The 19,568-nt window shown below is 43.5% G+C and overlaps 22 non-coding genes and 3 pseudogenes across 22 annotated transcripts; all 25 read left to right on the forward strand.

The window, feature by feature from the left end:
* Positions 1-14: 14 nt before the first annotated feature.
* On the forward strand, positions 15-133 carry LOC142513778 (5S ribosomal RNA). The gene has a single exon (XR_012809706.1). It is a non-coding gene; the product is annotated as a 5S ribosomal RNA (ribosomal RNA).
* A 1,401-nt stretch (positions 134-1,534) lies between these two features.
* On the forward strand, positions 1,535-1,653 carry LOC142510314 (5S ribosomal RNA). Its single transcript, XR_012808434.1, has one exon. It is a non-coding gene; the product is annotated as a 5S ribosomal RNA (ribosomal RNA).
* Positions 1,654-2,283: 630 nt separating this feature from the next.
* LOC142513728 (5S ribosomal RNA) lies at positions 2,284-2,402 on the forward strand. The gene has a single exon (XR_012809658.1). It is a non-coding gene; the product is annotated as a 5S ribosomal RNA (ribosomal RNA).
* Positions 2,403-2,706: 304 nt separating this feature from the next.
* On the forward strand, positions 2,707-2,825 carry LOC142508423 (5S ribosomal RNA). Its single transcript, XR_012806635.1, has one exon. It is a non-coding gene; the product is annotated as a 5S ribosomal RNA (ribosomal RNA).
* A 648-nt stretch (positions 2,826-3,473) lies between these two features.
* LOC142511374 (5S ribosomal RNA) lies at positions 3,474-3,592 on the forward strand (annotated as a pseudogene).
* Positions 3,593-4,273: 681 nt separating this feature from the next.
* LOC142516833 (5S ribosomal RNA) lies at positions 4,274-4,392 on the forward strand. Its single transcript, XR_012812606.1, has one exon. It is a non-coding gene; the product is annotated as a 5S ribosomal RNA (ribosomal RNA).
* Positions 4,393-5,042: 650 nt separating this feature from the next.
* Positions 5,043-5,161, forward strand: LOC142511837 (5S ribosomal RNA; annotated as a pseudogene).
* A 682-nt stretch (positions 5,162-5,843) lies between these two features.
* Positions 5,844-5,962, forward strand: LOC142507208 (5S ribosomal RNA). The gene has a single exon (XR_012805470.1). It is a non-coding gene; the product is annotated as a 5S ribosomal RNA (ribosomal RNA).
* A 681-nt stretch (positions 5,963-6,643) lies between these two features.
* LOC142506609 (5S ribosomal RNA) lies at positions 6,644-6,762 on the forward strand. The gene has a single exon (XR_012804896.1). It is a non-coding gene; the product is annotated as a 5S ribosomal RNA (ribosomal RNA).
* Positions 6,763-7,442: 680 nt separating this feature from the next.
* On the forward strand, positions 7,443-7,561 carry LOC142516316 (5S ribosomal RNA). Its single transcript, XR_012812118.1, has one exon. It is a non-coding gene; the product is annotated as a 5S ribosomal RNA (ribosomal RNA).
* Positions 7,562-8,241: 680 nt separating this feature from the next.
* LOC142514583 (5S ribosomal RNA) lies at positions 8,242-8,360 on the forward strand. Its single transcript, XR_012810471.1, has one exon. It is a non-coding gene; the product is annotated as a 5S ribosomal RNA (ribosomal RNA).
* Positions 8,361-9,039: 679 nt separating this feature from the next.
* On the forward strand, positions 9,040-9,158 carry LOC142513775 (5S ribosomal RNA). The gene has a single exon (XR_012809703.1). It is a non-coding gene; the product is annotated as a 5S ribosomal RNA (ribosomal RNA).
* A 676-nt stretch (positions 9,159-9,834) lies between these two features.
* LOC142515718 (5S ribosomal RNA) lies at positions 9,835-9,953 on the forward strand. The gene has a single exon (XR_012811548.1). It is a non-coding gene; the product is annotated as a 5S ribosomal RNA (ribosomal RNA).
* Positions 9,954-10,632: 679 nt separating this feature from the next.
* Positions 10,633-10,751, forward strand: LOC142506781 (5S ribosomal RNA). Its single transcript, XR_012805060.1, has one exon. It is a non-coding gene; the product is annotated as a 5S ribosomal RNA (ribosomal RNA).
* A 688-nt stretch (positions 10,752-11,439) lies between these two features.
* Positions 11,440-11,558, forward strand: LOC142514666 (5S ribosomal RNA). The gene has a single exon (XR_012810550.1). It is a non-coding gene; the product is annotated as a 5S ribosomal RNA (ribosomal RNA).
* A 677-nt stretch (positions 11,559-12,235) lies between these two features.
* On the forward strand, positions 12,236-12,354 carry LOC142515873 (5S ribosomal RNA). The gene has a single exon (XR_012811693.1). It is a non-coding gene; the product is annotated as a 5S ribosomal RNA (ribosomal RNA).
* A 679-nt stretch (positions 12,355-13,033) lies between these two features.
* Positions 13,034-13,153, forward strand: LOC142516461 (5S ribosomal RNA). The gene has a single exon (XR_012812254.1). It is a non-coding gene; the product is annotated as a 5S ribosomal RNA (ribosomal RNA).
* A 680-nt stretch (positions 13,154-13,833) lies between these two features.
* LOC142510550 (5S ribosomal RNA) lies at positions 13,834-13,952 on the forward strand. The gene has a single exon (XR_012808656.1). It is a non-coding gene; the product is annotated as a 5S ribosomal RNA (ribosomal RNA).
* Positions 13,953-14,433: 481 nt separating this feature from the next.
* LOC142513704 (5S ribosomal RNA) lies at positions 14,434-14,552 on the forward strand. The gene has a single exon (XR_012809635.1). It is a non-coding gene; the product is annotated as a 5S ribosomal RNA (ribosomal RNA).
* Positions 14,553-15,234: 682 nt separating this feature from the next.
* Positions 15,235-15,353, forward strand: LOC142511876 (5S ribosomal RNA; annotated as a pseudogene).
* Positions 15,354-16,039: 686 nt separating this feature from the next.
* On the forward strand, positions 16,040-16,158 carry LOC142517496 (5S ribosomal RNA). Its single transcript, XR_012813240.1, has one exon. It is a non-coding gene; the product is annotated as a 5S ribosomal RNA (ribosomal RNA).
* A 681-nt stretch (positions 16,159-16,839) lies between these two features.
* Positions 16,840-16,958, forward strand: LOC142510374 (5S ribosomal RNA). Its single transcript, XR_012808490.1, has one exon. It is a non-coding gene; the product is annotated as a 5S ribosomal RNA (ribosomal RNA).
* Positions 16,959-17,641: 683 nt separating this feature from the next.
* LOC142510056 (5S ribosomal RNA) lies at positions 17,642-17,760 on the forward strand. The gene has a single exon (XR_012808194.1). It is a non-coding gene; the product is annotated as a 5S ribosomal RNA (ribosomal RNA).
* A 684-nt stretch (positions 17,761-18,444) lies between these two features.
* LOC142514002 (5S ribosomal RNA) lies at positions 18,445-18,563 on the forward strand. Its single transcript, XR_012809918.1, has one exon. It is a non-coding gene; the product is annotated as a 5S ribosomal RNA (ribosomal RNA).
* A 684-nt stretch (positions 18,564-19,247) lies between these two features.
* LOC142508878 (5S ribosomal RNA) lies at positions 19,248-19,366 on the forward strand. Its single transcript, XR_012807078.1, has one exon. It is a non-coding gene; the product is annotated as a 5S ribosomal RNA (ribosomal RNA).
* Positions 19,367-19,568: the final 202 nt, after the last annotated feature.

Genomic DNA, 19,568 nt, shown 5'->3' on the forward strand with positions numbered 1-19,568 from the left:
TCCCACTTAATGTGGGGTGCGATCATACCAGCACTAATGCACCGGATCCCATCAGAACTCCGAAGTTAAGCGTGCTTGGGCGAGACCAGTACTAGGATAGGTGACCCCCAGGGAACTCCTCGTGTTGCACCCCTTTTCGTGTTTTTCTATTTTTGATTACTTGTTGACAGACGATTTTCGGCTCAAATAATCTGAATCTCGATCGGGACCAGAAAAGACATGTGAAATCAACGTAGGTCGGACACTGCCGGATTTGGACAAAATTGTAGCCTAATTTGATTGTAAACGGGAAAACGAACGAGACTCTTTACTCTGCAATGAGCAGGCGAGATTTTAGCCGAATTCCTTCTCTAAGGCCCTCTAATTTGCGATTTTCCGCTTCTGTTAACTTCCGTTTCGTCGAGAAATCCGCTTAGCAAGTTCGAAATTCGATTTCGGTTCCACTTTATCGTATCCCAGGCATAATAAAACCTTTACATTCGCTATTTTCTTCTTCTTATTTTTTTCCTATTTTCTGGGAACATTTAGAGATGTTTGTTGTCGTGAGCCGGTTCTGTGCGGAAGGGTATGACCCAGATTACTCCGGAGACGATTAACTCATTAAAAACAATTATTTCGAATGTTTTATCCATAATTTATGTAAACGGTCGCGACACGAGGTCTTCCCAGGGAGGTCACCCATCCTAGCTCTGCCATCGCGCCAGAATGCTTAACTTCATGGCTCATTTGGGCGAGAGCAGTGCCGCGTGTTGTCCATCGCCGCCTGCTCCACACGTACGCGAGGCATATAAGAATAAAAATCCACTCAATGTGGGGCGCGATCATACCAGCACTAAGTCCTCGTGTTGCTCCCCTTTTCGTGTTTTTCTATTTTTGATTACTTGTTGACAGATGATTTTCGGCTCAAATAATCTGAATCTCGATCGAGACCAGATAAGACATGTGAAATCAACGTAGCTCGGGCACTGCCGGATTTGGACAAAATTGTAGGCTAATTTGATTGTAAACGGGCAAACGAACGAGACTCATTACTCCGCAATGAGATGGCGATATTTTAGCCGAATACCTTCTCTAAGACCCTCTAATTTGCGATATAATGCTTCTGTTAAGCTTTCGTTTCCTCGAGAGATCCGCTTAGGAAGTTCGAAATTCGATTCCAATTCCACTTTATCGTATCTCAGGATTAATAATAGCTTTACATTCGCTATTTTCTTCTTATTTTTTTCCTATTTTCTGGGAACATCTAGAGATTTTTGTTGTCGTGAGTCGGTTCTGGGCAGAAGGATATGACACAGATTACTCTGCAGACGGTTAACTCATTAAAAACAATTATTTCAACTGTTTTAGCCATAATTTACGTAAATCGTCGCGACACAAGGACTTTCCTGGGATGTCACCCATCCTAGCTCTACCATCGCGCCAGAACGCTTAACTTCTTGGTTCTGATTGGGCGAGAGCAGTGCCGCGTATTGTCCATTGCCGCCCGCTCCACACGTACTCGAGGGATATAAGAATAAACATCCCACTCAATATCAGGTGCGATCATACCAGCACTAATGCACCGAATCCCATCAGAACTCCGAAGTAAAGTGTACTTGTGCGAGAGCAGTACTAGGATGGGTGACCCCTTTGGAAGTCCTCGTGTTGCATCCCTTCTCGTGTTTTTCTATTTTTAATTACTTGTTGACAGACGATTTTCAGCTCAACTCATCTGAATCTCGATCGGGACCTGATAAGACATGTGAAATCAACGTAGCTCGGGCACTGCCGGATTTGGACAAAATTGTAGCCTAATTTGATTGTAAACGGGAAAACAAACGAGACTTATTACTCCGCAATGAGCTGGCGAGATTTTAGCCGAATTCCTTCTCTAAAACCCTCTAATTTGCGATTTTCCGCTTTTGTTAAGCTTCCGTTTCCTCGAGAAATCTATTTAGGTAATCCGAGATTCGATTTCGGTTCCATTTTATCGTATCTCAGGCATAATAATAGCTTTACATTCGCTATTTTCTTATTATTATTTTTTTTTCTATTTTCTGGGAACATTTAACGATTTTTGTTGTCGTGAGCCGGTTCTGTGCGGAAGGGTATGACACAGATTATTCCGGAGACGGTTAACTCATTAAAAACAATTATTTCTACTGTTTTAGCCATAATTTACGTAAACGGTCGCGACACGAGGACTTCCTACAGAGGTCACCCATCCTAGCTCGGCATGTTGTCCATCGCCTCCCGCTCCACACGTACTCGAGGGATATAAGAATTAACATCCCACTCAATGTCAGGTGCGATCATACCAGCACTAATGCACCGGATCCCATCAAAACTCCGAAGTAAAGCGTGCTTGGGCGAGAGCAGTACTAGGGTGGGTGACCCCCTGGGAAGTCCTCGTGTTGCACCTCTTTTCGTGTTTTTCTATTTTTGATTACTTGTTGACAGACGATTTTCGGCTCAAATCATCTGAATCTCGATTGGGACCAGATAAGACATGTGAAATCAACGTCGCTCGGGCACTGCCGGATTGGGAAAAATTGTAGCCTAATTTGATTGTAAACGGGCAAACGAACGAGACTCATTACTCTGCCTTCGCGCCAGAACGCTTAACTTCAAGGTTCTGGTTGGGCGAGAGCAGTGCCGCGTGTTGTCCATCGCCGCCCGCTCCACACGTACGCTAGGCATATAAGAATAAAAATCCCACTCAATGTCGGGTGTGATCATACAAGCACTAATGCACCGAATCCCATCAGAACTCCGAAGTTAAGCGTGCTTGGGCGAGACCAGTACTAGGATGGGTGACTCCCTAGGAAGTCCTCGTGTTGCACCTCTTTTCGTGTTTTTCTATTTTTGATTACTTGTTGACAGACGATTTTCGGCTCAAATCATCAGAATCTCGATCGGGACCAGATAAGACGTGAAATCAACGTAGCTCGGGCACTGCCGGATTTGGACAAAATTGTAACCTAACTTGATTGTAAACGGGCAAACGAATGAGACTCATTATTCCGCAATGAGCTGGCGAGATTTTAGCTGAATTCCTTCTCTAATACCCTCTAATTTGCGATTTTCTGCTTCTGTTAATCTACCGTTTCATCGAGAAATCCGCTTAGGAAGTCCGAAATTCGATTCAGGTTCCATTTTATCGTATCCTAGGAATATTAATAACTTTCTATTCGCTATTTTCTTCTTCTTAATTATTTTTCTATTTTCTGGGAACATTTAGCAATTTTTGTTGTTGTGAGCCGGTTCTGTGCGGAAGAGTATGACGTAGATTATTCCGTAGACGGTTAACTCATTAAAAACAATTATTTCGACTGTTTTCTCTATAATTTACGTAAACGGTCACGACACGAGTACTTCCCAAGGAAGTCACCCATCCTAGCTCTGACATCGCGCAAGAACGCTTAACTTCATGGTTCTGATTGGGCGAGATCAGTACCTCGAGGGATATAAGAATAAACATCCCTCTCAATGTCTGGTGCGATCATACCATCACTAATTCACCGGATACCATCAGAACTCCGAAGTTAAGCGTGCTTGGGCGAGAGCTATACTAGAATGGGTGACCCCCTGGGAAGTCCTCATGTTGCACCCTTTTTAGTGTTTTTCTTTTATTGATTACTTGTTGACAGACGATTTTCGGCTCAAATAATCTGAATCTTTTTCGGGACCAGATAAGACATGTGAAATCAACGCAGCTCGGGCACTGCCCGATTTGGACAAAATTGTAGGTTAATTTGATTGTAAACGGGCAAAAGAACGAGACTCATTCTACGCAATGAGCTGGCGAGATTTTAGCCGAATTCCTTCTCTAAGACCCTCTAATTTGCGATTTTCCGCTTCTGTTAAGCTTCCGTTTCCTCGAGAAATCCGCTTAGGAAGTTCGAAATTCGATTATGGTTCCATTTTATCGTATCCCAAGCATAATAATAGCTTTACATTCCCTATTTTCTTCTTCTTATTTTTTTCGTATTTTCTGGGAACATTTGGCGATTTTTGTTGTCGTGAGCCTGTTCTTAGAGGAAGGGTATTACGTAGATTACTCCGTAGAAGGTTACCTAATTAAAAACAATTATTTCGACTGTTTTATCCATAATGTACGTAAACGATCGCGACATAAGGACTTCCCAGGGAGGTCACACATCCTAGCTCTGCCATCGCGCCAGAACGCTTAACTTTATGGTTCTGATTGGGTAAGAGCAGTGCCGCGTTTTGCCCATCGCCGCTTTCTCCACACGTACTCGAGGGATATAAGAATAAACATTCCACTCAATTCGGGTGCGATCATACAAGCACTAATGCATCGGATCCCATCAGAACTCCGAAGTTAAGCGTGCTTGGGCGAGAGCAGTACTAGGATGGTTGACCCCCTGGGAAGTCCTAGTGTTGCACCCCTTTTCGTGTTTTTCTATATTTGATTACTTGTTGACATGCGATTTTCGGCTCAAATCATATGAATCTCGATCGAGATCAGATAAGACATGTGAAATCAACGTAGCTCGGGCACTGCCGGATTTGAACAAAATTGTAGCCTAATTTGATTGTAAACGGGCAAACGAACGAGACTCATTACTCCGCAACGAGGTGGCGAGATTTTAGCTGAATTTCTTCTCTAAGACCCTCTAATTTGCGATTTTCTGCTTCTATTAAGCTTCCGTTTCCTCGAAAAATCCGCTTAGGAAGTTCGAAATTCGATTCCGGTTCCATTTTTTCGTATCCCAGGCATAATAATAGTTTTACATTCGCTATTTTCTTCTTCTTAATTTTTTTTATATTTTCTGGGAACATTTAGCAATTTTTGTTGTTGTGAGCCGGTTCTGTGCGGAAGGGTATGACGCAGATAATTCCGGAGACGGTTAACTCATTAAAAACAATTATTTCGACTGTTTTCTCTATAATTTACGTAAACGGTCACGACACGAGTACTTCCCAAGGAGGTCGCCCATCATAGCTCTGACATCGCGCAATAACGCTTAACTTCATGGTTCTGATTGGGCGAGATCAGTACCTCGAGGGATATAAGAATAAACATCCCTCTCAATGTCGGGTGCAATCATACCATCACTAATTCACCGGATCCCATCAGAACTATGAAGTTAAGCGTGCTTGGGCGAAAGCTATACTAGGATGGGTGACCCACTAGGAAGTCCTCGTGTTGCACCCTTTTTAGTGTTTTTCTTTTGTTGATTACTTGTTGACAGACGATTTTCGGCTCTAATAATCTGAATCTTTTTCGAGAACAGATAAGACATGTGAAATCAACAGCTCGAGCACTGCCCGATTTGGACAAAATTGTAGGTTAATTTGATTGTAAACGGGCCAAAGAACGAGACTCATTCTACGCAATGAGCTGGCGATATTTTAGCCGAATTCCTTCTCTAAGACCCTCTAATTTGCGATTTTTCGCTTCTGTTAAGATTCCGTTTCCTCGAGAAATCCTCTTAGGAAGTTCGAAATTCGATTTCGGTTCCATTTTATCGTCTCTCTGGCATAATAATAGCTTTACATTTGCTATTTTCTTTTTCTTATTTTTTTTTTCTATTTTCCGGGAACATTTAGCGATTTTTGTTGTCGTAAGCCGGTTCTGTGCGGAAGGGCATTACGTAGATTAATCCGGAGACGGTTAACTCAATAAAATTTTTTTTTTTTACAGTTTTAGCCTTAATTTACTTAAACGGTCGCGACACGAAAACTTCCCAGGTAGGTCACCCATCGTAGCCCTGCAATCGCGCCAGAACGCTTAACTTCATGGTTCTGATTGGGCGAGAGCAGTGCCGCGTGTTGTCCATCGCCGCCCGCTCCACACGTACTCGAGGGATATAATAATAAACATCCCACTCAATTTCGGGTGCGATCATACCAGTAGTAATGAACCGGATCCCATCAGAACTCCGAAGTTAAGGGTGCTTGGGCGAGAGCAATACTGGGATGGGTGACCCCCTGGGAAGTCCTCGTGTTACACCCCTTTTCGTGTTTTTCTATTTTTGATTACTTGTTGACAGACGATTTTCGGCTCAAATCTTCTTAATCTCGATCGGGACTAGATGAGACATGTGAAATCAACGTAGCTCGGGCAATGCCGGATTTGGACAAAATTGTTACCTAATTTGATGGTAAACGGGCAAACAGACAAGACTCATTGCTGCGCAATGAGCTGGCGAGATTTTAGCCGAATTTCATCTCTAAGACCCTCTAATTTGCGATTTTCGGCTTTTGTTAAGCTTCCGTTTCCTCTAGAAATCCGCTTAGGAAGTCCGAAATTCGATTCCGGTTTCATTTTATCGTATCACAGGCATAATAATAGCTTTACATTCGCTATTTTCTTCTTCTTATTTTCTTCTATTTTCTGGGAACATTTAACGATTTTTGTTGTCGTGAACCGGTTCTGTGCGGAAGGGTATGACGCAGATTACTCCGGAGACGGTTAACTCATTAAAAACAATTATTTCGACTGTTTTAGCCATAATTTACGTAAACGGTCGCGACACGAGGACTTCTAAAGGAGGTCACCCATCCTAGCTCTGCCATCGCGCCGGAACGCTTAACTTCATGGTTCTGTTGGGCGAGAGCAGTGCCGCGTGTTGTCCATCGCCGCCCGCTCCACACGTACTCGAGGGATATAAGAATAAACATCCCACTCAATGTCGGGTGCGATCATACCAGCACTAATGCACCGGATCCCATAAGAACTAAGAAGTTAAGCGTGCTTGGGCGAGACCAGTACTAGGATGGGTGACCCCATGGGAAGTCCCCGTGTTGCATCCCTTTTCATGTTTTTCTATTTTTGATTACTTGTTGACAGGAGATTTTTGGCTCAAATCATCTGAATCTCGATCGGGATCAGGTTAGACATGTGAAATCAACGTAGCTCGGGCACTGCCGTATTTGAACAAAATTGTAGCTTAATTTGATTGTATACGGGCAAACGAACGAATCATTACTCCGCAACGGGGTGGCGAGATTTCAGCCGAATTCCTTCTCTAAAACCCTCTAATTTGCGATTTTCCGCTTCTGTTAAGCTTCTGTTTCCTCGATAAATCCCCTTAGGAAGTTCGAAATTCGATTCCGGTTCCATTTTATCGTATACCAAGCATAATAATAGCTTTACATTTGCTCTTTCTTTTCTTCTTATTTTTTTTCTATTTTCTGGGAAAGTTTAGCGATTTTTGTTGTCGTGAGCCGGTGCTGTGCGGAAGGGTATGACGCATGTTACTCCGGAGACGGTTAACTCATTAAAAAAAATTATTTCGACTGTTGTTTACATAACTTACGTAAACGGTCGGACACGAGGACTTCCCAGGAAGGTCACCCATCCTAGCTCTGCCATCGCGCCAGATCGCTTAACTTCATGGTTATGATTGGGCGAGAGCAGTGCCGCGTGTTGTCCATCGCCGTCCGCTCCATACGTACTCGAGGATATAAGAATAAAAATCCCACTCAATGTCGGGTGCAATCATACCAGTACTAATGCACCGGATCCCATCAGAACTCCGAAGTGAAGCGTGGTTGGGCGAGAGTAGTACTAGGATGGGTGACCCCCTGGGAAGTCCAAGTTTTGCACCCCTTTTCGTGTTTTTTTTTTGATTACTTGTTGACAGACGATTTTCGGCTCAAATCATCTGAATTTCGATCGGGACCAGATAAGACATGTGAAATCAACGTAGCTCGGGCACTGCCGGATTTGGACAAAATTGTAGCCTAATTTGATTGAAAACGGGCAAACGAACGAGATTCATTCCTCCGCAATGAGCTGGCGTGATTTTAGTCGAATTCCTTCTCTAAGATCCTCTAATTTGCGATTTTCCGCTTCTGTTAAGCTTCCGTTTCCTCGAGAAATCCTCTTAGGAAGTCCGAAATTCGATTCCGGTTTCATTTTAACGTATCCCAGGCATAATAATAGCTTTACATTTGCTATTTTCTTCTTCCTCATTTTTTTCTATTTTATGGGAACATTTAACGATTTTTGTTGTCGTGAGCCGGTTCTGTGCGGAAGGGTATGACGCAGATTACTCCGGAGACGGTTAACTCATTAAAAACCATTATTTCGACTGTTTTATCCATAATTTACGTAAACGATCGAGACACGAGGATTTCCCGGGGAGGTCACCAATCCTAGCTCTGCCATCACGCCAGAACACTTAACTTCATGGTTCTTATTGGGCGAGAGCAGTGCCGCGTGTTGTCCATCGTCGCCCGCTCCACACGTACTCGGGGGATATAAGAATAAACATCCCCCTCAATGTCGGGTGCGATCATACTAGCACTAATGCACCGGATCCCATCAGAACTCCGAAGTTAAGCGTGCTGGGACGAGAGCAGTACTAGGATGGATGACCCCATGGGAAGTCCTCGTGTTGCACCCTTTTCATGTTTTTCTATTTTTGATTACTTGTTGACAGACGATTTTCGGCTCAAATCATCTGAATCTCGATCGGGATCAGATAAAACATGTGAAATCAACGTAGCTCGGGCACTGCCAGATTTGGACAAAATTGTAGCTTAATTTGATTGTAAACGGGAAAACGAACGAATTATTACTCCGCAACGAGGTGGCGAGATTTTAGCCGTATTCTTTCTCTAAATCCCTCTAATTTGCGATTTTCCGATTCTGTTAAGCTTCCGTTTCCTCGAGAAATCCGCTTAGGAAGTTTGAAATTCGATTCCGGTTCCATTTTATCGTATCCCAGGCATAATAATAGCTTTACATTCGCTATTTTCTTCTTCTTATTTTATTTCTGTTTTCTGGGAACATTTAGCGATTTTTAGTGTCGTGAGCCGGTTCTGTGCGGAAGAGTATGACGCAGATTACTTCGGAGATGGTTAACTCATTAAAAACAATTATTTCGACTATTGTATCCATAATTTACTTAAACGGTCGCGAAATAAGGACTTCCCAGGGAGGTCACCCATCGTAGCCCTGCCATCGCGCCAGAACGCTTAACTTCATGGTTATGATTGGGCGAGAGCAGTGCCGCGTGTTGTCCATCGCCGTCCGCTCCACACGTACTCGAGGATATAAGAATAAAAATCCCACTCAATGTCGGGTGCGATCATACCAGCACTAATGCACCGGATCCCATCAGAACTCCGAAGTGAAGCGTGGTTGGGCGAGAGTAGTACTAGGATGGGTGACCCCCTGGGAAGTCCACGTTTTGCACCCCTTTTCGTGTTTTTTTTTTATTACTTGTTGACAGACGATTTTCGGCTCAAATCATCTGAATTTCGATCGGGACCAGATAAGACATGTGAAATCAACGTAGCTCGGGCACTGCCGGATTTGGACAAAATTGTAGCCTAATTTGATTGAAAACGGGCAAACGAACGAGATTCATTCCTCCGCAATGAGCTGGCGTGATTTTAGTCGAATTCCTTCTCTAAGATCCTCTAATTTGCGATTTTCGGCTTTTGTTAAGCTTCCGTTTCCTTTAGAAATCCGCTTAGGAAGTCCGAAATTCGATTTCGGTTTCATTTTATCGTATCCCAGGCATAATAATAGCTTTACATTCGCTATTTTCTTCTTCTTATTTTTTTCTATTTTCTGGGAACATTTAACGATTTTTGTTGTCGTGAACCGGTTCTGTGCGGAAGGGTATGACGCAGATTACTCCGGAGACGGTTAACTCATTAAAAACAATTATTTCGACTGTTTTAGCCATAATTTACGTAAACGGTCGCGACACGAGGACTTCCAAGGGAGGTCACCCATCCTAGCTCTGCCATCGCGCCGGAACGCTTAACTTCATGGTTCTGTTGGGCGAGAGCAGTGCCGCGTGTTGTCCATTGCCGCCCGCTCCACACGTACTCGAGGGATATAAGAATAAACATCCCACTCAATTCGGGTGCGATCATACCAGCACTAATGCACCGGATCCCATAAGAACTCAGAAATTAAGCGTGCTTGGGCGAGAGCAGTACTAGGATGGGTGACCCCATGGGAAGTCCTCGTGTTGCATCCCTTTTCATGTTTTTCTATTTTTGATTACTTGTTGACAGGAGATTTTTGGCTCAAATCATCTGAATCTCGATCGGGATCTGGTTAGACATGTGAAATCAACGTAGCTCGGGCACTGCCGGATTTTAACAAAATTGTAGCTTAATTTGATTGTAAACGGGCAAACGAACGAATCATTACTCCGCAACGGGGTGGCGAGATTTCAGCCGAATTCCTTCTCTAAAACCCTCTAATTTACGATTTTCCGCTTCTGTTAAGCTTCCGTTTCCTCAAGAAATCCTCTTAGGAAGTTCGAAATTCGATTCCGGTTCCATTTTATCGTATCCCAAGCATAATAATAACTTTACATTTGCTCTTTTCTTCTTCTTATTTTTTTTCTATTTTCTGGGAACGTTTAGCGATTTTTGTTGTCGTGAGCCGGTGCTGTGCGGAAGGGTATGACGCATGTTACTCCGGAGACGGTTAACTCATTAAAAAAAATTATTTCGACTGTTGTATACATAACTTACGTAAACGGTTGGACACGAGGACTTCCCAGGAAGGTCACCCATCCTAGCTCTGCCATCGCGCCAGAACGCTTAACTTCATGGTTCTGATTGGGCGAGAGCAGTGCCGCGTGTTGTCCATCGCCGTCCGCTCCACACGTACTCGAGGATATAAGAATAAAAATCCCACTCAATGTCGGGTGCGATCATACCAGTACTAATGCACCGGATCCCATCAGAACTCCGAAGTGAAGCGTGGTTGGGCGAGTGTAGTAATAGGATGGGTGACCCCCTGGGAAGTCCTTGTGTTGCACCTCTTTTTTGTGTTTTTCTATTTTTGATTGATTACTTGTTGACAGACGATTTTCGGCTCAAATCATCTGAATCTCGATCGAGACCAGATAAGACAAAGGAAATAACAGTAGCTCGGTCACTGCGGGATTTGGACAAAATTGTAGCCTAATTTCATTGTAAACGGGCAAACGAACGAGACTCATTACTCCGCAACGAGCTGGCGAGATTTTAGCCGAATTCTTTCTCTATGACCCTCTAATTTGCGATTTTCCGCTTCTGTTAAGATTTCGTTTCCTCGAGAAATCCGCTTAGGAAGTTCAAAATTCGATTCCGGTTCCATTTTATCGTCTCTCTGGCATAATAATAGCTTTACATTTGCTATTTTCTTCTTCTTATTTTTTTTTTCTATTTTCTGGGAACATTTAGCGATTTTTGTTGTCGTAAGCCGGTTCTGTGCGGAAGGGCATTACGTAGATTAATCCGGAGACGGTTAACTCAATAAAAATTTTTTTTTTACTGTTTTAGCCTTAATTTACTTAAACGGTCGCGACACGAAAACTTCCCAGGGAGGTCACCCATCGTAGCCCTGCCATCGCGCCAGAACGCTTAACTTCATGGTTATGATTGGGCGAGAGCAGTGCCGCGTGTTGTCCATCGCCGTCCGCTCCACACGTACTCGAGGATATAAGAATAAAAATCCCACTCAATGTCGGGTGCAATCATACCAGTACTAATGCACCGGATCCCATCAGAACTCCGAAGTGAAGCGTGGTTGGGCGAGAGTAGTACTAGGATGGGTGACCCCCTGGGAAGTCCACGTTTTGCACCCCTTTTCGTGTTTTTTTTTTGATTACTTGTTGACAGACGATTTTCGGCTCGAATCATCTAAATTTCGATCGGGACCAGATAAGACATGTGAAATCAACGTAGCTCGGGCACTGCCGGATTTGGACAAAATTGTAGCCTAATTTGATTGAAAACGGGCAAACGAACGAGATTCATTCCTCCGCAATGAGCTGGCGTGATTTTAGTCGAATTCCTTCTCTAAGACCCTCTAATTTGCGATTTTCGGCTTTTGTTAAGCTTCCGTTTCCTTTAGAAATCCGCTTAGGAAGTCCGAAATTCGATTCCGATTTCATTTTATCGTATCCCAGGCATAATAATAGCTTTACATTCGCTATTTTCTTCTTCTTATTTTTTTCTATTTTCTGGGAACATTTAACGATTTTTGTTGTCGTGAACCGGTTCTGTGCGGAAGGGTATGACGCAGATTACTCCGGAGACGGTTAACTCATTAAAAACAATTATTTCGACTGTTTTAGCCATAATTTACGTAAACGGTCGCGACACGAGGACTTCCAAGGGAGGTCACCCATCCTAGCTCTGCCATCGCGCCGGAACGCTTAACTTCATGGTTCTGTTGGGCGAGAGCAGTGCCGCGTGTTGTCCATTGCCGCCCGCTCCACACGTACTCGAGGGATATAAGAATAAACATCCCACTTAATTCGGGTGCGATCATACCAGCACTAATGCACCGGATCCCATAAGAACTCAGAAGTTAAGCGTGCTTGAGCGAGAGCAGTACTAGGATGGGTGACCCCATGGGAAGTCCTCGTGTTGCATCCCTTTTCATGTTTTTCTATTTTTGATTACTTGTTGACAGGAGATTTTTGGCTCAAATCATCTGAATCTCAATCGTGATCTGGTTAGACATGTGAAATCAACGTAGCTCAGGCACTGCCGGATTTTAACAAAATTGTAGCTTAATTTGATTGTAAACGAGCAAACGAACGAATCATTACTCCGCAACGGGGTGGCGAGATTTCAGCCGAATTCCTTCTCTAAAACCCTTTAATTTACGATTTTCCGCTTCTGTTAAGCTTCCGTTTCCTCGAGAAATCCGCTTAGGAAGTTCGAAATTCGATTCCGGTTCCATTTTATCGTATCCCAAGCATAATAATAACTTTACATTTGCTCTTTTCTTCTTCTTATTTTTTTTCAATTTTCTGGGAACGTTTAGCGATTTTTGTTGTCGTGAGCCGGTGCTGTGCGGAAGGGTATGACGCATGTTACTCCGGACACGGTTAACTCATTAAAAAAAATTATTTCGACTGTTGTATACATAACTTACGTAAACGGTTGGACACGAGGACTTCCCAGGAAGGTCACCCATCCTAGCTCTGCCATCGCGCCAGAACGCTTAACTTCATGGTTCTGATTGGGCGAGAGCAGTGCCGCGTGTTGTCCATCGCCGTCCGCTCCACACGTACTCAAGGATATAAGAATAAAAATCCCACTCAATGTCGGGTGCGATCATACCAGTACTAATGCACCGGATCCCATCAGAACTCCGAAGTGAAGCGTGGTTGGGCGAGAGTAGTACTAGGATGGGTGACCCCCTGGGAAGTCCCACGTTTTGCACCCCTTTTCGTGTTTTTTTTTTTGATTACTTGTTGACATACGATTTTCGGCTCAAATCATCTGAATTTCGATCGGGACCAGATAAGACATGTGAAATCAACGTAGCTCGGGCACTGCCGGATTTGGACAAAATTGTAGCCAAATTTGATTGAAAACGGGCAAACGAACGAGATTCATTCCTCCGCAATGAGCTGGCGTGATTTTAGTCGAATTCCTTCTCTAAGACCCTCTAATTTGCGATTTTCCACTTCTGTTAAGCTTCCGTTTCCTCGAAAAATCCTTTTAGAAGTCCGAAATTCGATTCCGATTTCATTTTATCGTATCCCAGGCATAATAATAGCTTTACATTTGCTATTTTCTTCTTCTTATTTTTTTTCTATTTTATGGGAACATTTAACGATTTTTGTTGTCGTGAGCCGGTTCTGTGCGGAAGGGTATGACGCAGATTACTCCGGAGACGGTTAACTCATTAAAAACCATTATTTCGACTGTTTTATCCATAATTTACGTAAATGATCGAGACACGAGGACTTCCCGGGGAGGTCACCAATCCTAGCTCTGCCATCACGCCAGAACACTTAACTTCATGGTTCTTATTGGGCGAGAGCAGTGCCGCGTGTTGTCCATCGTCGCCCGCTCCACACGTACTCGGGGGATATAAGAATAAACATCCCACTCAATGTCGGGTGCGATCATACTAGCACTAATGCACCTGATCCCATCAGAACTCCGAAGTTAAGCATGCTGGGGCGAGAGCAGTACTAGGAGGGGTGATCCAATGGGAAGTCCTCGTGTTGCACCGTTTTCATGTTTTTCTATTTTTGATTACTAGTTGACAGACGATTTTCGGCTCAAATCATCTGAATCTCGATCGGGATCAGATAAGACATGTGAAATCATCGTAGCTCGGGCACTGCCAGATTTGGACAAAATTGTAGCTTAATTTGATTGTAAACGGGAAAACGAACGAATCATTACTCCGCAACGAGGTGGCGAGATTTTAGCCGTATTCTTTCTCTAAAACCCTCTAATTTGCGATTTTCCGATTCTGTTAAGCTTCCGGAGACGGTTAACTCATTAAAAACAATTATTTTGACTGTTTTATCCATAATGTACGACTGACACGAGGACTTCCCAGGGAGGTCACCCATCCTAGCTCAGCCATCGCGCTAGAACGCTAAACTTCAAGGTTCTGATTGGGCGAGAGCAGTAACGCGTGTTGTCCATCGCCGCCCGCACCACACGTACTCGAAGGATATAAGAATAAACATCCCACTAAATGTCGGGTGCGATCATACCAGCACTAATGCACCGGATCCCATCAGAACTCCAAAGTAAAGCGTGCTTGGGCGAGAGCAGTACTAGGATGGGTGACTCCCTGGGAAGTCCTCGTGTTGCACCCCTTTTCGTGTTTTTCTATTTTTGATTACTTGTTGACAGACGATTTTCGGCTCAAATCATCTGAATCTCGATCGGGATCAGATAAGACATAAGAAATCAACGTAGCTCGGGCACTGCCGGATTCGGACAAAATTGTAGCCTTATTTGATTGTAAACGGGCAAACGAACGAGACTCATTACTTCGCAATGAGCTGGCGAGATTTTAGCGGAATTCCTTCTCTAAGACTCTCTAATTTGCGATTTTCCGCTTCTGTTAAGATTCCGTTTCTTCAAGAAATCCGCTTAGGAAGTTCGAAATTCGATTTCGGTTCCATTTTATCGTATCCCAGGCATAATAACAGCTTTACATTCGCTATTTTATTCTTCTTATTTTTTTTTATTTTCTGGGAACATTTACCGATTTTTGTTGTCGTGAGCATGTTCTGTGCGGAAGGGTATTACGTAGATTACTCCGGAGACGGTTAACTCACTAAAAACAATTATTTCGACTATTTTATCCTTAATTCACGTAAACGGTCGCGAAACGAGGACTTCCCAGGGAGGTCACCTATCCTAACTCTACCATCGCGCCAGAACGCTTAACTTCATGGTTCTTATTGGGCGAGAGCAGTGCCGCGTGTTGTCCATCGCCGCCCGCTCCACACGTACTCGGGGGATATAAAAATAAACATCCCACTCAATGTCGGGTGCGATCATACCAGCACTAATGCACCGGATCCCATCAGAATTCCGAAGTTATGCGTGCTTGGTCGAGAGCATTACTATGATGGCTGACCCCCCGGGAAGTCCTCGTGTTAAACCCCTTTTCGTGTTTTTCTATTTTTGATTACTTGTTGACAGACGATTTTCGGCTCAAAATATTTGAATCTCGATCGGGATAAGATAAGACATGTGAAATCAACATAGCTCGGGCACTGCCGGATATGGACAAAATTGTAGCCTAATTTGTTTGTAAATGGGCAAAAGAACGAGACTCATTACTCCGCAACGAGGTGGCGAGATTTTAGCCGAATTCCTTCTCTAAGACCCTCTAATTTGCGATTTTCCGCTTCTGTGAAGCTTCCGTTTCCTCGAGAAATCCGGTTAGGAAGTTCGAAATTCGATTCCGGTTCCATTTTATCGTATCCTAGGCATAATAATAGCTTTACATTCGCTATTTTCTTCTTCATATTTTTTTTTTCTATTTTCTCGGAACATTTAGCGATTTTTGTTGTCGTGAGCTGGTTCTGTGCTGAAGGGTTTGACGCAGATTACTCCGGAGACGGTTAACTCATTAAAAACAATTATTTCGAATGCTTTTATCCATAATTCACGTAAACGATTGCGACATGAGGACTTTCCAGGGTGGTCACCCATCCTAGCTCTGCCATCGCACCAGAACGCTTGACTTCATGGTTCTGATTGGGCGAGAGCAGTGCCGCGTTTTGTTTATCGCCGTCCGCTCCACACGTACTCGGGGGATATAAGAATAAACATCCCACTCAATGTTGGGTGCAATCATACCAGCCCTAATACACCGGATCCCATCAGAACTCCGAAGTTAAGCGTGCTTAGGCGAGAGCAGTACTAGGATGGGTAAACCCCTGGGAAGTCCTCGTGTTGCACCCCTTTCCGTGTTTTTCTATTTTTGATTACATGTTGACAAACGTTTTTCGGCATAAATAATCTGAATCTCGATCAAGATAAGATAAGACATTTGAAATCAACGTAGCTCGGGCACTGCCGGATTTGAACAAAATTGTAGCCTAATTTGATTCTAAACGGGCAAACGAACGAGACTCATTACTCCGCAACGAGGTGGCGAGATTTTTGCCGAATTCCTTCTCTAAGACCCTCTAATTTGTGATTTTCCGCTTCTGTTAAGCTTCTGTTTCCTCGAGAAATCCGTTTAGGAATTTCAAATTCGATTTCGGTTCAATTTTATCGTATCCTAGACATAATAATAGCTTTACATTCGCTATTTTTTTCTTCTTAATTTTTTTTCTATTTTGTGGGAACATTTAGCGATTTTTGTTGTCGTGAGCCGGTTCTGTGCGGAAAGGTATGACGCAGATTACTCCGGAAATGGTTAACTCATTAAAACAATTATTTCGACTATTTTATTCATAATTTCCGTAAACGGTCGCGACACGAGGACTTCCTAGGGAGGTCACTCATCCTAGCTCTACCATCGCTCTAGAACGCTTAACTTCATGGTTCTGATTGGGCGAGAGCAGTGCCGCGTGTTGTCCATCGCCGCCCGCTCCACAGGTACTCGAGGATATAAGAATAAAAATCCCACTAAATGTCGGGTACGATCATACAAGCACTAATGCACCGGATCCAATCAGAACTCTGAAGTGAAGCGTGCTTGGGCGAGAGCAATACTAGGATGGGTGACCCCTTGGGAAGTCCTCGTGTTGCATCCCTTTTCGTATTTTTCTATTTTTGATTACTTGTTGACAGACGATTTCGTCTCCAATCATCTGAATCTCGATCGGGACCAGATAAGACTTGTGAAATCAACGTAGCTCGGGCACTGCCGGATTTGGACAAAATTGTATGCTAATTTGATTGTAAACGGGCAAACGAACGAGACTCATTACTCAGCAATGAGCTGGCGAGATTTTAGCGGAATTCCTTCTTTAAGACTCTCTAATTTGCGATTTTCCGCTTCTGTTAAGCTTCAGTTTCCTCGAGAAATCCACTTAGGAAGTTCGAAATTCGATTTCGGTTCCATTTTATCGTATCCCAGGCATAATAACAGCTTTACATTCTCTATTTTATTCTTCTTATTTTTTTTTCTATTTTCTGGGAACATTTAGCGATTTTTATTGTCGTGAGCATGTTCTGTGCGGAAGGGTATTACGTAGATTACTTCGGAAACGGTTAACTCACTAAAAACAATTATTTCGACTGTTTTATCCATAATTCACGTAAACGGTCGCGACACGAGGACTTCCCAGGGAGGTCACCTATCCTAACTCTACCATCGCGCCAGAACGCTTAACTTCATGGTTTTGATTGGGCGATAGCAGTGCCGCGTGTTGTCCATCGTCGCCCGCTCCACACGTACTCGAGGGATATAAGAATATACATTCCATTCAATGTCAGGTGCGATCATACCAGCACTAATGCACCAGATCCCATTAGAACTCCGAAGTTAAGTGTGCTTGGGCGAGAGCAGTACTAGGATCGGTGACCCCCTGGGAAGTCCTCGTGTAGTTCCCTTTTTCGTGTTTTTCGATATTTTATTACTTGTTGACAGACGATTTTCGGCTCAAATCATCTGAATCTCGATCGGGACCAGATAAGACATGTGAAATCAACGTAGCTCGGACACTGCCGGATTTGGACAAAATTGTAGACTAATTTGATTGTAAACTGGCAAACGAACGAGACTCATTACTCCGCAATTAGCTGGCAAGATTTTAGCCGAATTTCTTGTCTAAGACCCTCAAATTTGCGATTTTCCGCTTATGTTAAGCTTCCGTTTCCTCGAAAAATCCGCTTAGGAAGTTCGAAATTCGATTTCGGTTCCATTTTATTGTATCCCAGGTATAATAATAGCTTTACAATCGCTATTTTTTTCTTCTTAATTTTTTTTCTATTTTCAGGAAATATTTATCGATTTTTGTTGTCGTGAGCCGGTTTTGTGCGAAAGGGTATGACGCGGATTACTCCAGAGACGGTTAACTCATTAAAAACAATTATTTCGACTGTTTTATCCATAATTTACGTAAACGGTCGCGACACGAGGACTTCCCAGGGAGGTCACACATCCTAGCTCTGTTATCGCGCCATAACGATTAACTTCATGGTTCTGATTGGGCGAGAGCAATGCCGCGTGTTGTCCATCGCCGCCCGCTCCACACGTACTCGAGGGATATAAGAATAAACATCCTACTCAATGTCGGGTGCGATCATATCAGCACTAATGCACCGGATCCCATCAGAACTCCAAAGTTAAGCGTGCTTGGGCGAGAGCAGTACTAGGATGGGTGACCCCATGGGAAGTCCTCGGGTTGCACCCCTTTTCATGTATTTCTATTTTTGATTACTTGTTGAAAGTCGATTTTCGGCTCAAATCTTACGAATCTCGATCATGAGCAGATAAGACTTGTGAAATCAACGTAGCTCGGGCATTGCCGGATTTGGATAAAATTGTAGGCTAATTTGATTGTAAACGGGCAAACGAACGAGACTGGTTACTCCGAAAAGAGCTGGCGAGATTTTAGCCGAATTCCTTCTCTAAGACCCTCTAATTTGCGATTTTCCGCTTCTGTTAAGCTTCCTTTTCCTCGAGAAATCCGTTAAGGAAGTCCGAAATTCGATTCCGGTTCCATTTTATCGTATCCCAGGCATAATAATAGCTTTACATTCGTTATTTTCTTATTCTTATTTTTTTTTCTATTTTCTTTGAACATTTAGAGATTTTTGTTGTCGTGAGTTGGTTCTGTGCGGAAGGGTATGACGCAAATTACTCCTGAGACGGTTAACTCATTGAAAACAATTATTTCGACTGTTTTAGCCATAAATTACGTAAACGGTCGCGACACGAGGACTTCCCAGGAAGGTCACCCATCCTGGCTTAGCCATCGCGCCAGAACGCATAACTTCATTGTTCTGATTGGGCGAGAACAGTGCGGCGTGTTGTCCATCGCCGCCCGCTTCACATGTACTCGAGGGATATAAGAATAAACATCCCACTTAATGTCGGGTGCGATCATACCAGCACTAATACATCGGCTCCCATCAGAACTCCGAAGTTAAGCCTGCTTGGGCAGGAGCAGTACTAGGATGGGTGACCCCCAAGGAAGTCCTCGTGTTGCACCCCTTCTCGTGTTTTTCTATTTTTGATTACTTGTTGACAGACAATTTTCGGCTCAAATAATCTAACTCTCGATCAGGACCAGAGAAGACATGTGAAATCAACGTAGCTCGGGCACTGCCGGATTTGGACAAAATTGTAGGCGAATTTGATTGTAAACGGGCAAACGAACGAGACTCATTACTCCGCAATGAGCTGGCGAGATTTT

This window comes from Primulina tabacum, chromosome 10 (assembly GCF_025594145.1).
Source record: "Primulina tabacum isolate GXHZ01 chromosome 10, ASM2559414v2, whole genome shotgun sequence".
Classification (NCBI taxonomy): Eukaryota; Viridiplantae; Streptophyta; class Magnoliopsida; order Lamiales; family Gesneriaceae; genus Primulina; species Primulina tabacum.